Raw genomic sequence first — 6,499 nt, forward strand, 5'->3', positions numbered from 1 at the left:
GGGATCAAAGTAAAGATGATTGGAGGAACTAGCCAGTGGACCAGCCGGTGGGTGATATCTTCCCTGGTCTGATTGGTCAGTGGAGCAAAGCGAATGCTCTTTTCAAACCACCTGTTATTAATGAAAAGGTGACCATTGTGTCCAAGCTCAAGGAGGTCTGGAATCAGGCAGTGAAGCTTTCCCTTGGGAAGGGCAAACTTGATGCCAAAGAGAGGTTTAGTGTCAAGTTAGACAAATTATTTGATATTTTGACTTGCAAGTGTCACATTACCAGTTATGAGAGGGGATGCTGTGATGGCTGTGTGATCCAAGCCCACATTAACTGTTCCTGCAGCAGAGAGAAAATGATTCCTTTAAAATATCTTGCATACATAAAGGGACATAAAGAGAGCCCCACCAGCCGGTGGGTGATATCTTCCCTGGTCTGATTGGTCAGTGGAGCAAAGTGAATGCTCTTTTCAAACCACCTGTTATTAATGAAAAGGTGACCATTGTGTCCAAGCTCAAGGAGGTCTGGAATCAGGCAGTGAAGCTTTCCCTTGGGAAGGGCAAACTTGATGCCAAAGAGAGGTTCAGTGTCAAGTTAGACAAATTATTTGATATTTTGACTTGCAAGTGTCACATTACCAGTTATGAGAGGCGATGCTGTGATGGCTGTTTGATCCAAGCCCACATTAACTGTTCCTGCAGCAGAGAGAAAATGATTCCTTTAAAATATCTTGCATACATAAAGGGACATAAAGAGAGCCCCTGATCTGCAGGAGCACAAGAGACAGGTGAGGACATTGGAAAGGCAGGGGATGGAAAATATGGCTGAGGAAAGGAGAAGGAGCAGGGAGGAAAATGCTGCAGCAGCAGACAAGGCAGCCAGGAAGGATGTTAAGAGGTTTTTGGCAGATGAGGATCTGGAATTGGAGAGTGGTGCTGAAGATGAGTGTGTCCCTGAAGTTGAGCTCTTGCCTGAAACTGAATCTCAGCCTGGATTTTCAGCAAAAGTACTGAAAAACTATAATAATATTCCAAAAATTGCACTTGCCAGTGTAAGGTATGGCATAGGGCTGAGACCAACTGCAGCTCTGATTGATGCAGGAATCATCACAGAAAACAACACAAGTAAAGTGATTGATAAGAACAAGGTCAAGAGAGCACAGGACGAGTTGATGAGAGAGCTGGGAGAAGAGTTTGAGGAGAAGTGCAGGGAGATGGGGTGATCTCCTGCATCCTCTTTGATGGGCGGATTTACCTGACCAATGTGATGATGGAAGCTGAGGGCAGTGACCAATCTTTTCCTGCAAAGATCAAAGAAGAACAGTATTATCAGGGGTGCACATAACTTTCTCAGTGAGGTACTCAGATGAGTACCTGTAGTCAATGTTTGGTACTCCAACTTCTGCACAGCAAAAATCACAGTGTACATTGTACTCTATAAGAGTACATTTAACACCAGTCTCGGGGTGTATATAGGTCCAAGAGTTTGGTGTTTTCTGAACACTGTCAAAAGTGTAAAATATAAACTCCAAATAAAGAGTTAGATTTGAACACTTTGGGAGTCAAAATATACTCTACACTGCAAAAATTACAGTGTACATTGTACTCTATAAGAGTAGATTTAACACCAGTTTCGGGGTGTATGTAGGTCCAAGAGTTTGGTGTTCTCTGAACACTGTCAAAAGATTAAAATATAAACTCCAAATAAAGGGTTAGATTTGAACACTTTGGGAGTCAAAATATACACTATAACTATAACTTTTTTGACACTCTTTGAGTGCTTTCCAACACATACAGTGTAAACCTAGAATCCTCAGAGAGTTAAAATGTACTCCTAGTCAATCTTTTAGTGTCAATGTGCAGAGCTGATTATTCAACACTTTGAGAGAGAAAATGTACTCCATGGTCATTTTTCACACTGTTTCAGTGCTGTTTAGCTGATGTACACCAAAAAAACAATTTTGGGGTGAATCATAAACACTTCAGGAAATAAAGTACACATCAGATTCTTGAAAACATGCGTTTATTTTTTTATTTTTTTATTTTGATGTGTTTTAAATATAACATCTAATCAGTAGCAACATCAAACAACCCACAAAATACATTGGTCATAGGTGGAAATGTGTGTACATTTGCTCATTAGGCCTCTTTAGCCTGGGGAAACACTTTAGAGGTCATCATTCCAAAATCATGTTACAACAAATGGACAACGTGGAATACCATACACTAGTGCTAATGTGCAAAGTAAACTGAGAAAAAATACGGTTTTGAAAGACTAACAATCACCGAGCAGGATGACCAACATCTAAAAGTGTACATGGCAACCAGTTTACATCCATGCTGTAGATGGTGGTCTGCAAAAATGTGTATATGCCATTTAAGGCCTGGTCATAGGTGATCCCAAACACATAATGTGCTTTAAAAAATTCATCAAAACTGACAGGGAAGACTTGGCCTTGCAGGGAAGGAGCTCACCATCCAACGCGATGTAGTACTCATGGAGCTGTTTCTTGTGGTCCCAACTGCTAGGATGTAGGGTTGCCTCCACTGGACCAGAGTACTCCTGAAGGCTGGAGATGACTGTAAGATAACATTATTGGCAAGAAAAAATCTACAAGAGATTGTACAGTGCAATCAGAGAGATACAGTATGTCCAGGTTTTTGAGCAAGTCCACGAATCCAGTCTTTGTCAAGTCTGTCAACACCTTCGCGCAGCTGCTGGCGCCACTTCGTCCGGTCCTCCGCCAGCCTCTCCCAGTTATCCGTCGCAATGTCCAGGGCCTTCATGTCACGTTTTACGACATCCTTGAAGCGCAGCAGTGGTCGTCCTCTGCCTCTGGAACCAGCCCTCAGCTCGCTGTATAAGATGTCCTTTGGCAGGCGGCCATCTAGCATTCTGCGAAGGTGACCAAGCCACCGCAGCCTCCTGACCTTCAGTGTTTGGAACATTGACTTGCTTGCCCGTACGCGCCAGCACCGCCTTGTTCGTGATCTTGTCCCGCCATGTGATCCCGAGGATGTTGCGCAGGCACCGCATGTGAAAAGCATTTAGCTCTCTTTCGTGCCGCGCGTAAGTTGCAAAATCAGATCAGCTCGGCCATTACCATGAACAGAAGTCAAATGCAACATACACATTAATGCAGCAGTAATATAAAACCTAAAAGCATCCCAAAAATAGTAAAACACTGACAGGAACAATTTCACTGCACAACGAGTGCTTTTACTTATACTTAAAGTAAATTTAGCTGATTATACTCGCATACTTTTACTTAAGTCAGGTTTTAAGTGCAGGCATTTTACTTATAGTATTTTCACAGGGTGGTATTTGTACTTTTACTTAACTTAAATCATATGAAACTTCCTCCACAACTGGAATTGGTCTATTGCACATGTACAGTACCAAATGTAGTGCGGAGTTAGACTTAACTGTTAACAGCATTATATCAGGCGGGAGGCGAGCTTAAAAATCATTCATTCTACATGAGTAACGTAAATTGGCGGTAGCTAAGCTAGCATTTGCTAACGTTAACGGTCAGATTATTTCAAACAGTGCTTGCAGACTAGAGTTGATTATGGATTAAAAAAACATTTATTCAAGGCGGCTGCGGCACTTCCGTAACACTACCTCCTGTCGAATGATTGGAAAGAGGAGCGGTTTTCCCCCTCAGTCAGTGTGAATGAAGCCTAATAATTAACACGGGAGCGGCAGCTAAAATAGCAAAGAAATACATCTTTCGTTGTCAAAATAACGTTAATCTAATTTACTACGGCTAACGTTACCACAACAATAACATCACAAATATTCTACTCGCTAACGTTATCGTTTTTAGTTGTTTAGATACAAATTAAAACAAGAAGACAAATATGAATATTCAGAATGATTCACTTGGTGTCTACTTACCTAGCGTTACAGTCCTGCGGAGAAATGTTGCCGTGTTCGATCCATGGATGTATAACTCTTGCATCAATCTTTAACGGTCACGGTCGCGCTTTTCCTGGAGAATATTTTTGAAAAAGCCGAGGGTCACGAAGCTGCGTTAAACCAATGAGAAGGCGCGGCCTATCTGATGACGAATCGAAACCTAAGATCGATGCGGACCAGACAGACTCAATGCAAAGATATACTCTGAGGGAGTACATCATCCCAGAATAAACACTACACAAGTCAACACCACACCAAGAAACAACACCAAAGAGAGGTTCTTGTGCACTCTGAGAAGTGTACTTTATGTCCATTCTACTCCAAAGTGTAATAATTTCTACTCTGGTCATCAGTACTCTGGGATTTTAACACTTTGGTATTTGCTGTGTGGCTCCACTCAAAGTTATTTGTTATTTGATGAAGCCCTCTGTTTCGCGAACAGGGGGGGGGGTGGTAGTGGAGTACTTCAGGAAAGTCGACGGACAGGGGGGGGGGGGGGCTAGTGGAGTACTCCCTGACCACAGAGAGTGACCGTTGTGATCAGCTGTTTTAACGCAGTTCTCCAGTGAAGGGGGGGAGTCTCCCTCCGCAGCCGGTTGGCGTAGTTTTGGCACAATTCCGTTGTACAGACCGACGTTAACAGCAGCCCTGTCTCTGCACACGTCCGGCGATCCAACCGCCTTCTGGAAAAGCTTCACAAGTACGTCGGTACACAAATGCGCTTTGTGACACAAGTGACGGTACGCATTTCAGATTGTTGCCGCGCATGCGTATCTGCGTACCAGTTATGTGCACCCCTGACTATTATCCATGTTGGTTTAACGTGAAGGTCAAGCACTCCTGGATCGAAGGGCCTAGGCACATCCTGTTTCAGCTGGACTGCCTCAAGTCCCAGAGGAAGGAGGTGCTGGACCTTGTGATGCCAACTGTGATGCTCACAGTGAAGCCATCCTCCAAACATTGCTGTGCTCTGAGGATCAGAAGGAGATAATTGAGGGGGTGGAGAGAATCCTGGCCATTAGGGGAGAGGGGGGCCCAGCCACTCAGCTGGTGGACTCCTCTGTCAGGACCAGAAGGACACCTGACATCAATTGTGATTGTCATGGAACACAAATAAGAATGTATTAGCAGTTAGAAGGCAGCTTTTATTTTGAAATTGTACTTTGAAAGAGATGGCACTTCCTTTGTGGCTATGACCACTTCCTTAAGTTCCAGGAAGTCCTTTTACACATGGACACTGATGCAATAAGCATGTAATGGGAGCACTCAATGCAGAATCCCCATCCATCCTTCGTTCTAAGCCCTAAATGTGGCATTATCAGTAAGTCAAGTTACTAATTATTATCTTAGCTACAAGTGTTTGATATTATTTGTCGTAATATATTTTTGTAGTCAGGATAATTATTATGTTTGTAAGAACTTGTTGCTGTGTTATAGTGTGTTACGTAATGCTGTGTAATGTTGCATTGCATATTTACCTGCAATAACCTGTTCTTGTAAAAATTACATTTATTCTGTAAATGTTAAGAACATATCATTGTTTTATGTGTACTTATGGAGAAAATGTGTTGTTTTTCAGTTTCACACTTCTTACCATTAAAATCCTTGCCAAATACAACACCTGCCTGTTACTTGGAGGAATGATGCTGAGGAGAGTTTAGCTGGCTGTTAAGTTTCAATATCCACACGTTGAAAACGAGAACAGTACAGTGATGCTTCCAGCATTGGGGACTTGGTCAGCTAGTCAGAAGGTGTGTCAGAGCCACCTCTCACCTGCTTGCTAAGCACCTTGGAGGTGAAAAACGTCTTCAAAACCGCCATGGAGGTACTCAACTGGCCTTGCCATACTCAAAGCATTGAGAGGGTTGTTAAAAATGGTGACCGAGGCTTCTGCTTCTTTCTCACAGGAAAAGAGGGATGGAGGGATCAGAGCTCAGGAGACTAGCAGGAGACTGATGTCCAAGAATGAGTCAAAGCAGGACTTGTGCAACCCGGCAAAGTTCAAGAAGTCAGAAGATTGCTCTTTGTAATCTTATCCAGTTATATATATGCAGTTCACCTGTTAATAAATATTTTAAAAGGATTTGGCTTTGTCAATATAAATGATTTCCCTTATATCTTTTACTATCTTATATAGGGGTTCGAAAGGGTAAAATTACCATTTTAGAAATACAAAACGATGTAGGTTAGAGACGAGTTAAATAAGCTCATATTTGAATTCCCCATCAAAAAACACCTGCCTGTTACTTGGAGGAATGATGCTGAAAAAACACATAATTTAGACACCCCCATGTTAGGATTTCCTTCAGATTCATGTTAGCACCTGAGTATGACCCACCCTATTGGTGTATGATCAAATTTGATTTCTAATTTTAAATAAAAGGAAATAAATTCACAGTTATTGTCAAACAGGAGTTAAATCAATTTCTCGCTTATTGTAATAATAATAATAATAATCCTTATATTTATTATAGCGCTTTATCAATGACTTTACAAATACACATACAGATCATACATACATGTAATGGTCATCTACTGTGGACAATACCCACAGGAGCAAGTTCAGGTGAAGTGTCTTGCCCAAGGACA

At 42.0% G+C, this 6,499-nt stretch overlaps 1 long non-coding RNA gene across 1 annotated transcript; it reads left to right on the forward strand.

The window, feature by feature from the left end:
* Positions 1-5,126: 5,126 nt before the first annotated feature.
* Positions 5,127-5,993, forward strand: LOC307023205. The gene is made up of 3 exons (XR_013803634.1): positions 5,127-5,231; positions 5,490-5,735; positions 5,818-5,993. It is a non-coding gene; the product is annotated as an uncharacterized lncRNA (long non-coding RNA).
* The last annotated feature ends 506 nt before the right edge of the window (positions 5,994-6,499 follow it).

Source organism: Notothenia rossii (assembly GCF_949606895.1).
Source record: "Notothenia rossii genome assembly, chromosome: 10".
Taxonomy (NCBI): Eukaryota; Metazoa; Chordata; class Actinopteri; order Perciformes; family Nototheniidae; genus Notothenia; species Notothenia rossii.